This window comes from Choloepus didactylus (genome assembly GCF_015220235.1).
Source record: "Choloepus didactylus isolate mChoDid1 chromosome Y unlocalized genomic scaffold, mChoDid1.pri SUPER_Y_unloc2, whole genome shotgun sequence".
Classification (NCBI taxonomy): Eukaryota; Metazoa; Chordata; class Mammalia; order Pilosa; family Megalonychidae; genus Choloepus; species Choloepus didactylus.
Genome location: NW_023637625.1, coordinates 1,586,510 through 1,598,801, shown reverse-complemented (window position 1 = coordinate 1,598,801; position 12,292 = coordinate 1,586,510). Strand labels below are relative to the sequence as shown.

Below are 12,292 nucleotides of genomic sequence, written 5' to 3'. Positions count from 1 at the left end.
ACCTTTTTGTATATATGTTATATTTCACAACAAGGAAATGACTGGAACTATGGTACTCATAATAACTTTGGAAATTTCCTATATATATACTAGTTATATCATACTTTGAAAGATATTACCTTTTTGAATGTATGGTATATTTCATAATAAGTAAATAACTGAAACTATGGAATTATAACCTATAATAGTCTTTGAAATTTGCTCTCTAACTACTTATTAAATTGTACTTAAACAGTTAGCACTTTTATGTACATATGTTATAGTCCACAATAAAAAAAAATGAAAAAAAAAGTTACTTGACAGATACTACCCCAATTTCCATTTTCCAGAAGACTATCACTGACCACTACATTTCATGGTTACCTCATGTTCAGTCTTTAGTTCTCTATTCCTTATCTTCCATAGGACCAGTCCTATTTAACTTTTTGTAGCCACTTAGAAAAAAGTATTCCACCTTACCCACATTTTACCTGTTCCTACTTGTGATGGTTGGGTTCATGTGTCAACTTGGCTAGGTGGCCTAGCTGTCTGGTCAAGCGGGCACTGGCCTGACGATTGCTGTGAGGCTATTTGAGGCTGGTTGGTTTGTCGGATCATCAGTCAATTGACTGCAGCTGACTGATGAATCATCAAGGGGCGTGCCTTCCACAGTGAGAGAATGCAATTGGCTGGATTTGGTCCGGGTGATCAGTTGGAGGCTTATATGCCGGACGGTTAGAGAACCTTCACTTCTTCTTCAGCTGCTCAGTGAAGCTTTTCCTGGGGAGCTCGTCGAAGTTGCCGGTTCGTTTCCTGAGGAGTTCGTCAAAGTTGTCGGTTCGTTTCCCAAGGAGTTCGTCGGACGTCTTCCTTGGAGTTGACAGCTTGTTGATGGCTCTGCAGAATTTGGACTCGTGCGCTCCCACAGTTGCCTGAGTCACTTTTAAATTTGATAATAAGAGACATCTCTCATTGATTCTGTTTCCAAGGAGAACCTTAACTAATACACTACTCAACAGAATAAACCAAAGATCTTACCATCTGAAATACATCAGAGCCTTCATTAAAATCCACCATACAAAAAATATCCTGTTGGTAAATGCACTGGAGTATCGCCAGGAGTTTGCCAGGATCTGGAATTCTTCATCAGCTTGCCTGGATGTCATCATATTTGTGAACAGAACATTTGAAGCAATTTTTAAAAGCAATAGTTTATCAGCAGTAAAAAAGGTCTGAATAAGCAATAGCAAAGTTTTTTCAATGGGGGAAAAATGGTAAGGAAGCCAAGCTCTACTAACAGGGGTAGGACAAACCTTGGAAAACACGGCCATTGTTTTGGCATATGAGAAACCTTGCCCGAAGTATTGGGGATTTCATCAGAAAGTAATAACTGCCTGACTCTGCTTCATTTTTGTGCCTGTTCCTCATCCTAAAGCTCTTTCAAAGGTCACTGGAAATTTCCAGCTTATTGTCTCTACAATAATCTTTAATACTCTAAATAACTTCTAAGAGTTTAAAGAGAAAATAGAAGTATTTTCTCCAGAGAAAGTGGGACTACAGAAGTAATCAATATTAAAATCTAAGCACATATTTTACTCAGTAAATAAAAATATAGTCAGAAGAATTAATTAGGGAAATATAAAAGGAGTCCAGGGAATTCATATTAATTGAAATCTCAAGTCATTTTTGACTTTTATTTCCCATGCGCTTTGTTTCCAACATCTGTCAGTTCTTCATTTAATTTCATTGCCAGCATCCAAAGTCAGATCTTTAATATCTAACATGAGGCTATTAAAATACTGACTCTAGCCCTCAACCCTCCAATCTTTTTATACAACAATATGTATCATTCTCCCTAAATTAATGCTTTCCTGAAATCCTTCCTCTCCTTGGAAACCACTGTCTCCAAACTCTTTCAACAATTATTCAAGGTTTTTTATCATCTAGTTCCAAATAATATATCTAGATTTTACCTGGCCTTATCATTAATAAATTTCAAACAGGATCCCTTAATTCCAGCACCTTATTTGCACCTCTATGCACATCACTGCATTCAGAATATCCTGTCTCTACCTAAATCTGATCCATCTGTCTAGGCCTAGAATATGTCCTATCTCCTCCACTAGGCCAATCCTAACCGTTCATTCCTGTTAATGTTCTTCTGAAATTTTATAGTATTTATTATTTAATAGTTTATTTGATACTTAAACATAAATTGCTTTATATTGCCAGCTGAATTCTCATATGTTACTTATTTCCCCAAACAGATGATAAGAGTAGGGAAACTTTCTTATACTTCTCATCCCAGTAGTACCAAATATATAGTATTATACATTTGCTGTTGCTTAATTTTTATTTGTTGAATACATTTAGGAAAATGTGAGCTAATTCAAATTTTTTCTTGTAAGATACCAGTAAAATACCAGTAACAATTTGGGTTAGTAAGAATTCCATTAGTTTGCATTTAATACAAATTACATTTAATACAGATACTAATCACAGTTATGTAGGAGTTGGTTTATTTCTTGATATTTTTGCATACTCCTGACTGCCAGAGAGAGAAACAACTGAATTGGGAGTAATTCTAGATTTTAAGTTTATTCATGGTTAATATTTACTATTCTTTTCCTTCTTCTACTAAGTTTTTATATTCAGCATACACCTGCAAAAATAAACATTCTGGAAACAAATATCTTAATTATACCCTACCTCCTGGGAGAAAATCCTTTAATAAAAGTTAGCAAGGCTTTGGATAAGATATTGCACATTATTCTGAGAGAAGGCTGTCTATTCCTTCACATGATCCAGGTTGCCAGAATTTGGAGAGCTTCTAAGTTCTTACAAAATTAGTTCTTCACTTTGTCATTTCATTTAAAGTGAATTTCCAGATCAGACATACTGATCTAAAAATAAAAGTAAAAAACACCAAAAAGCAAAAGCTATTTTATTAGATGACTGTTGCTTTATCTATCTTTTGGGACTGTTGTGTTAAAACAAGAGTATGAAGTTGAAAGCACTTATAAATAATAAAACACTATGTTAATGCTACATGTTTTTTATGTAAGTTGATACCAATTTATAAGGTGACTTTGATTTTTAAGCTATACCACAATACTTTATCAATGTTCTTTGTACCCCCAACTAATAAGGACAAATAACAACCAACTGTAAAAAGCAGTATATGTGTTACTATAGACATCTTAAGTGAAGATGTCTACAGTAAAATTATTTATATACCTAATTATTTAAATACTCATTGAACTAATTTGGTTTATCTGGGATCGAGAAATGATTAAAATCTTATGAGTTATTTAATTTAAAGTGTAGATGAAAGTTTATACTTGCACACGACACACTGTTTATGAAGTTGAAGAGCAGTGAACATGACAATAACAGAGCAGTTTCTCGGTGGGGCTTTAACAAGGCGACGGAATTTGTCTCCATTCATTCTTATTACAGGCCTTTTATTGGTCCATTCCATCAGCTGGCTAACCTTTTCTGATAACACCATCTAAAAAAGACAAAAGGAGCATGCTGTTAATACATTCAACTTGGCATTTAAAGTTCCTTTTAAGTAGGCAGCTTACTTAAAAATCAGACTAAAGAGCAGAGGTACAGAGAAAATGGGAGAGATGTAAAATTAAAATTTAGTAGTCAGGCCTGATGACAATTATTCTTAAAATTATATTCTTTCACAGTGAGATTTAATCAGACATTACGTTTTTAGTGTAAATTATTTATTATTTACTAAGAAATAACAAAAACTCATAAAACCTTCATTTACAAAACATTACAAAAAATGATGAGTTAAATCAATAGGCCTGTTTTATGTAAGATTTTGCTTCTCAGAAAAAAAAAGAGCTACAAAGAAACTACAATAGTTAAACAATCTTGAAAGTGAAGAATAACGCGGGAGGAATCACTGTATCTGTTCTTAAGGCTTACTGTATAGCTCCAGAAATCAGGGACAGTGGCGTATTGCTGAAGGGAAAGACAGAATAAAGAACCTGGAAATAAAACCACATATGTACAATTGATTTTTTTTTTTTTTTAGTTTATAGCTTTCATTTTATTTTTCAATTTTTAACTTTTTATTTTTATATTTACATAAACATACAACCTAAAATTTCTCATTTTAACCACTTACAAGTGTACAATTCAGTGGTATTAATTACATTCACAGTATTGTGCTATTGTCATCAACATTCATTATCCAAACTTTTTCATCCCCTCAAATGGGAATTCTGCACCCCTTAATAACTCCCCATTCCCCTTACTCCCCAGCCCCTGGTAACCTATAATTTACTATATTTATCTATGAATTTGCTTATTCTAGGTATTTCTTATCAGGGAGATCATACAATATTTGTTTTTGTGTCTGTTTTATTTTACTCAACATGATGTCTACAAGGTTCATCCATGTTGTATTATGTATCAGAAAATCATTCCTTTCTAGAGCTGAATAATATTCCACTACATGTATATAACACATTTTGTTTATCCATTCATCTATTGATGGATACTTGGGTTGCTTCCACCTGTTGGGTATTGTGAATAATGCTGCTATAAACATTGATGTACAAATATCAGTTCGAGTACCTGCTTTCAATTCTTTTAGGTATATATCAACTATGCTCAACTTTCTGAGAAACTGCCAAACTGTCCACCATCAACATCTATTCAAGTCTCTGCTTTCAATTCTTTGGGGTATATGCCTAGAAGTGGGATTGCTGGGTCATATGGTAATTCTATATGCAACTTTTTGAGGAATTGCCAAACTGATTTCCATAGCAGCTACACCATTTTACAATTCCACCAGCAATGTACTAAAGTTTCCATTTCTCCACATCCTTGTTAGCACTTGTTACCTTCCAACTTTTAAACAGTAGCCATTTTAATGAATGTGAAGTGGTATCTCCTTGTAGTTTTTATATGCATTTTTCTAATGTCTAATGATGTTGAACCTCTTTTCATATGCTTATTGACTATCTGTGTATCTTCTTTGGAGAAATACACGTTCAAGTTATTTGCCCACTTTTGTAGTGAACCCTTCAGAATGCCTTCTCATTTCTTTCTGTGCATATTTTTCCAATATTTTCTTTGTGATGACCATGGGGCTTAAACTTAACATCCTAAATCTATAACAATTTCATTTGGTTTATACCAACCTAATTTCAATAGCGTACACACACTATGTTCCTATATCCTTCTTTCCCCTCACCTTTATGTAGTTCTTGTCACTAATTACATATTTCTACATTATAAGTCCAAAACCACTGACACATTACTTTTTATGCATTTGCAGTTTTGATCCTGTAGGAAGTAAAAAGTGGGGTTGCAAACCAAAAATACAACAGTACTGGCATTTATATTTACCCATGTCATTACCTTTACTGAAGACCTTTATTTTTTCATGTGTCTTAAATTTGTTAGCATTCTTTCCTTTCAACCTGAAGAATTCCCATTAGCATTTCTCGTAGGGCCATTCTAGTGGTCACCACCTCCCTGAGCTTTTGTTTATCTGGTAAAGTCTTAATCTCTCCCTCAGTTTTGCCTGATACAGAATTCTTGGTCAGCAATAATTTTCTGTCAGTATTCTGTCCCACTGACTTCATGTCACCCCACTGCTTTCTTGCCTCCATAGTTCCCTAGAGAAATAGGCACTTTGTCTTACTGAGGCTCCTTCATATACGTTTCTTCTCTCTTGCGGCTTTCATAATTTTCTCTTTATCTTTGGCATTTGATAGGTAGATCATCATATGTCTCAGTGTGGGTCTATCTGGGTTTGTACTGTTCGGAGTTTGTTGAGCTTATTGGATGTCCATATTCATATCATTCATTAGATTTGGGAAGTGTTTAGTCATTATTTCTAGAATAGTCTTTCTTCCCTTTTCTTTCTTTCTTTTCCTTCTGAGTTTCCCATAATGTGTATATCTGCACACTTAATGGTATACCACAGTCTCTCAGGGTCTGTTTACTTTTCTTCATTCCTTTTTCTTTCTGCTCCTTAGACTGAATAATTTCAACTTTCTTATCTTCATTCTTTCTTCTGCCAGCTCCAATCTGCTGTTGAACCCCTCTAGGGAATTTTTTATTTCTGTTACAGTGATCTTTAACTCTGTTTGGTTCCTTTCATGACTTCTATCTCTTTATTGACACTCTCTTGTGTTAAACTACCATTTTTCTTTTGTTTCTCCATATTTTCCTTAAGCTATCTGAACATATTTATAACTACTTTTAAAAAAGTCTGTCTGGTTTGCCAGAACACTGGAACTCCTCTTTGATGGTTTCTTATTCTTTAACCTTCTCTTTTCCATGAGCCATCTTTTAGTAATCATTTGTAGGTTTTGTAATCTTTTGTTGCCACCTGGACATTTTGATATTGTAATGTCATAAGCCTGGAATTTGGACACTGAAGTGTCTGTCTTTTTAAGCCTGTGTCCAGTTAGGGTAATGACAAATTTCCTTGAATGCCAGGAGCTAACATACATACATACATTCATTCATTCATACATACATACATACATACATAAATGAAGAAAGAAAAAGAAAAAAAACCTTTCTCATATTTTGCAAACTTACCTGTGCAAGTTCTCTCCTTCAGAGCGTTTATCTCTCCTAAATATAAGTTAAGGCAATAGCCCAAGGCACACATGCATCTTGTCCTGGTCATGTCCACCTGTTTACAGGGATCTGAATGTCCTTTCTTCCCTAGGAAACAGTGTTTCTTCATGGTCCCAGACCCTGCACTGCATGTCCCACAGGCAGATGTGATTTGTTCTGTAGGAGAGGAACATGCAGAGCAAGTTTTGGGACAGCAAGCATGCAACAAGTGTCCTGGTTCAGTCCTTCAGGCTGCGCCTGGACATATTAGCATAGGCATACATGCTCCTGGTATGTGCACAAAGGTTACTCTGGTCCCTCCAGAATCTGGACCACGAACCTGCACTGGGAGCATGGGAGTGATAGGGTGGGGAGTGGGACTCCATCCAGGATGCCACAAGAGCCTACAGTTTTTAAGTTGCCTTTTTCTTGACTTGGTGTTTGCCCTGTTACTACAACCCTTCAACAGTTTTCTGGAGCTTTGAGGAAAACAGTTCTGCCAGTTTTGGGTTGTTGCTTAAAGCTTCTGTATGGGGATAGAGCCCACCATCTTGATTGGAAACTCCCTTTCTCCATTTTAAAATTTGATTGTTTGCCATTTATGTTGTTTAGTTGTAGGAGTTTTTATATATTGTTATTAAACCCTTTCAGATATATTGTTTCCAAATAATTTCTCCCATTCTGTAGGTTTTCTTTTCATTTTCTAATAAATGTACTTTGATGCACCAATGTTTTAAATTTTGATGAAGTCATATGCATCTTTTTCTTTTTTGCTTGTGCTACTGGTGTCTTCTCTAAGAATTCATTTCCTAACACAAGATCCTGAAGATTTTTCCTCTTCTCCTTGGAATATATGAATAAATTTTCTACTATTCATACAAAACAAAAATGTGCAATAATTTTCACAATTAAATTATAATATGCATAAACTTAAGCAAGCTTAGTCTTTCTATTCCCTTGAAACAGTTCACTTGGCATGGCACAAAATAACCTCACTAAGGGGAAGTCAATGTGTCAAATACTGATGGTAATAATCAAGTGTAATGAGAATGTAGGACTACAAAGGGATTAAGAGGGACAAAAAAGGGAGGTGAGACAGCAGTCCTCATTTCATTCTAATTGCTTACTGTGCTGGTTTGGATGTATTACGTCCCCCAAAATACCATTATCTTTGATGTAATCTTGTGGGGGCAGATGTATTCAGTGTTGATTAGATTCTAATTCTTTGATTGAGTGTTTCCATGAAGATGTGACCCACCCAACCGTAGGTGATAACTTTGATTGGATAATTTACATGGACGTGTGGCCCTGCCCATTCAGCATGGGCCTTGATTAGTTCACTGGAGCACTATAGAAACTCAGACAGAAGGAGTAAGCTTCCTATAGCCAAGAGGGACACTTTGAAGAATGTATACAAGCTGAGAGAGTAGCTACAGATGAGAGACAGTTTGAAGATGGCCACTGAAAGCAGACTCTTGCTCTGGAGAAGCTAAGAGAGGACAAACACTCCAAGAGCAACTAAGAGTGACATTTTTGAGGAACTGAAGCACAGAGAGGAATGTCCTGGGAGAAAGCCATTTTGAACCCAGAACTCTGGAGCAGATGCCAGCCGTGTGCCTTCCCAGCTTACAGAGTTTTTCCGGATACCATTGGCCATCCTCCAGTGAAGGTACCCAATTGCTGATGTGTACCATGGACACTTTATGGCCTTAAGACTGTAACTGTGTAACCAAACAAACCCCCTTTTATACAAGCCAATCCATCTCTGGTGTTTTGCATTCTGGCAGCATTAGCAAACGAGAACACTCACATAATATTTATTTTAATTAATTTGAGCAAAGTAGCTTAAGACAATTACAGATTCTCCTACTATCACTGAATATCATTAGAAATAGAGTATATGAGGAGGTCATGCCATCAACACGGCAACGTAAACAACTGCCAAAAACTTCTCTCCAGATATTCAGCAAAAAAAGGGGATAACCCTGACTTGTTCGGAACTCTGGAGGAGGGTGTGAATGGTGTGAATGGGAGAAGGACCGTATAGATGCCGAACTGAAGAAGAGAGCTATCAGGTAGCAGAATTCTATCCCGGGCCTGCAGGTCCTTTCACCTCCCCCTCACCCAGTCTCATGCAGCACGGAAGGAGCACAGAACCAGCAATTAGGATTCCTCTCACCTCCCACCTGGGACACAGACTAAAAAAATGCTCGTAACAGTGAGACAGATCTCCATTGCTTGGAGATTAGGGGGACAAGGGAGGACATTTCAAGGCCCAGATAAGTGAGGAGATGAAGAGTCTGGGAAAACATGGGCAGAGACTGTTTAAAGACCTGAGTCGGAAAGCCCTTCCCCCATCCTTAAGGAACACAGCAGCTAGTGGCCTGATATGTGTCATCGGTGTCCCAGAAGGAGAACAGAAGGGGAAAGGGGCAGAAAGAATAATGGAGGAAATAACTGAAAATTGTCCATCTCTTATTAAAGACATAAAAATACAGACCCAAGAAGTGCAGTGTACGCCAAACAGAATAGATCCCAGTAGACCAACTCGAAGACATTTAATAATCAGATTATCAAATGTCAAAGACAAAAAGAGAATTCTGAAAGCAGCAAGAAAAAAGTGATCCATCACATAAACAGGGAGCTAAATAAGACTATGTGTGAATTTCTCAGTAGAAACCATGGAGGCAAGAAGGCAGTGGTATGATATATTCAAGATACTGAAAGACAAAAGCTGCCAACCAAGAATTCTATATCAGGCAAAACTGTCCTTCAAAAATGAAGGAGAATTTAAAATCTTTTCAGACAGAGACACTGAGAGAGTTTGTAAACAAGATACCTACTCTATAAGAAATACTAAAGGGAGCACTACAGGCAGACAGGAAAAGACAATAGAGAGGGATTTGGAGAAGAGTGTAGAAATGAAGACTATCAGTAAGGGTAAAAAGAGAGAGACAGGAAAAAAATAAAAATAAAATGAACTATGACATATAAAATCCAAAAAATAAAATGGCAGACAGTAGACATTACATTGAGTGAAATTATCCAGAAACAAAAGGACAGATACTGTATGGTCTCACTAATATGAACTAATATTGATGAGCAAAATTTAAGAGTTGAGATCACAGGTTATCAGGAGATAAGAAGAGGTTAGAGATTGGGCATTTGATACTGAAGGAGTACAGAAGATTCTATGGGATTAACTGTATAGATCCAGAAATGGAATGGATAGCATAATAGTGTGTAAAGGTAGCACAATATTGTAAGTACTCTGAACAAAGATGAGCGTGAGTACAGTTGAAAGAGGAAGGCTAGGGACATTTGTGACACCAGAAGGAAAGACAGGAGATAAAGACTGGGATTGTATAATTTAGTGAAACATCGAGTGGTCAATGATGGTGATTAAATGAGCAAATATAAGAATGCTTTTACAGGAGGGAAAACAAGTAATTGTCAACATTGAAAGGTGTTAAAAATTGGATGGTATGGGGGAAAATACAATCAAGGCAAACTAAAGTCTATAGTTAATTGTAACATTGTAAGATGCTTCCATTAATTGTAACAAAGGCAATATACCAAAGTTAATGTCTATAAGAGGGGGATATAAAGGAGTGATACGGGATTCTTGTGGTGGTTTTGTTGTCTGACATTTTAATTGTATTTTATTTTATTTTTATTTTTCTTCTATCTTTTACATTTTTATTCTTCATTTGTTTTCTCCTTTTCCTCTTTCTTTGTGGAAGAAATGGAAATGTCTTCATATAGATTGTGGTGGTGAATGCATAATTATGTGATTATACTAGGAATCAGATTGTTTACTTAGGATGGATTGTATGGTGTGTGGATAAAACTGTTTCAAAAATAAACAGAGGGATACAAGTGCTGGAGAAAATGTGGAGCGAGGGATGTACTTCCCTGTTGGTAGGGAAGCAGAATGGCACAGTCCAGCTGGAGGGCAGTGTGCTGGTTCCACAAGAAGCTAAACACGGGGTTTCCATAGGTCCTGCTGTCCCATTATTGGGTATATACTTGGAAGACCTGAGAACAGGGACATGAGCAGATACTGCACACTGGTGTTTATGGCAGCCATATTCATAATTTGCATGGATGGAGGTGGCCTAAGGGTACATTGACTGATAAACGGAATGGTGAACTGTGGTGTATACATACAATGGAAAACTGAGTGGTGGCAAGAAAAAATGAAGGTGTGAGGTATGCAGCTAGGTGAATGGACCTTGAGGACAGTATGTTGAGTGAAATCAGCCAAGATCAAAAAGAAAACATTATAATGACTAACTATAATGTGCAAACTCTGAGAACTGAATCTGAGAGCACAGATTATCAGGGGAAGGCTTATGGTAAAGGTTCCTAGATTGAAAGCTCTTACACTAGTCCCATCTATTCATGAGTTGTAATGGTTATTTCTAAATTCTGAGATGCTGAGCTGTTTGTATATAACCTGGTCTGTTCCTGTAACTTCGGATATCTGTGTGACACCTGAGACTCCGAGCCAGAGTTTGGCAGCTCTGAATGTCAACATTACACCATACAGCAAATGTTAAAGAGGTTGAAAAAGAGATCAGACTTCAATTGGAGATACGAACAAAATGGACTTGATTAGAACTAAGGTAAACCAGACTAAAGGGAAAAGGATGATACTGACTGTGTTTTAAAACCTCAACTCTAGTGTGAGACCAAAGGAGGAGATGTTTATTTGGTGCAAAATCTTTATTTTCTATAGCATGCTATATAATTTAAATTGTATGATCAGTTTACTCAAACACCATAATTACATGGAACGTTGAATAGGGAGCGAGATCTAGTTGGTCTGTACAGGTTAGTGTGAAACTCATACATCCCAGAGTAATTTGGGCAGAGAATAAAAAGTATTTGAAAAGCCTCTTTAAGGGACTGGGGAAAAATGTGGAAATATTAAACTTCCAAACCTGGGAACTCCTGATATTCTCGCTTGTACTGGGGACTACCAATTTAGTAGGCCAAGCCCCTGATCTTGAGGCTTGCCCTTACGAAGCTTTTTATTGCAAAGAAGAGGCTAAGCCTACTTATAATTGTGCCTGAGAGTCACCCCCAGAGAACCTCTTTTGTTTCTCAGATATGGACTGTCTTTCTCTAAGCCCACTCGGCAGGTAAACTCACTGCCCTCCCCACTATTGGGACTTGACTCCCAGGGGTATAAATCTCCCTAGCAAAGTGTGACATGACTTCTGTGGATGAGCCTGGACTTGGCATTGTGGGATTGAGAAAGCCTTCCTGACCAAAAGGGAGAAGAGAAATGGAACAAAATAAAATTTCAGTGGCTGAGAGATTTCAAATGGAGTCAAGAGGTCATTATGGAGGTTATTCTTATATGTTATATAGATATCCCTTTTTAGGCTTTAGGGTATAAGAATAGCTACGAGGAAATACTGGAAACTGTTGAACTGCAATCCAGTATCTTTGATTCTTGAAGATGATCATATAACTATACAGCTTATACAGTGTGACTGTGTGATAATGAAAACCTTGTGGCTCATTATCCAGTATATGGACAGATGAGTAGAAAAAGGGGGACAAAAAGTAAATGAATAATGGGGGGGGAGTATGAGATGTTTTGGGTGTTCCTTTTTTAATTCAATTTTATTGAGTTATATTCACATACCATACAATCATCCAAAGTGTACAATCAATTGTTTACAGTACCACTATATAG

At 36.7% G+C, this 12,292-nt stretch overlaps 1 pseudogene; it reads right to left on the bottom strand.

Annotated features, from left to right (window-relative positions):
• Positions 1 to 12,292, bottom strand: part of LOC119525947 — a 43,104-nt pseudogene that overhangs the window by 17,911 nt on the left and 12,901 nt on the right.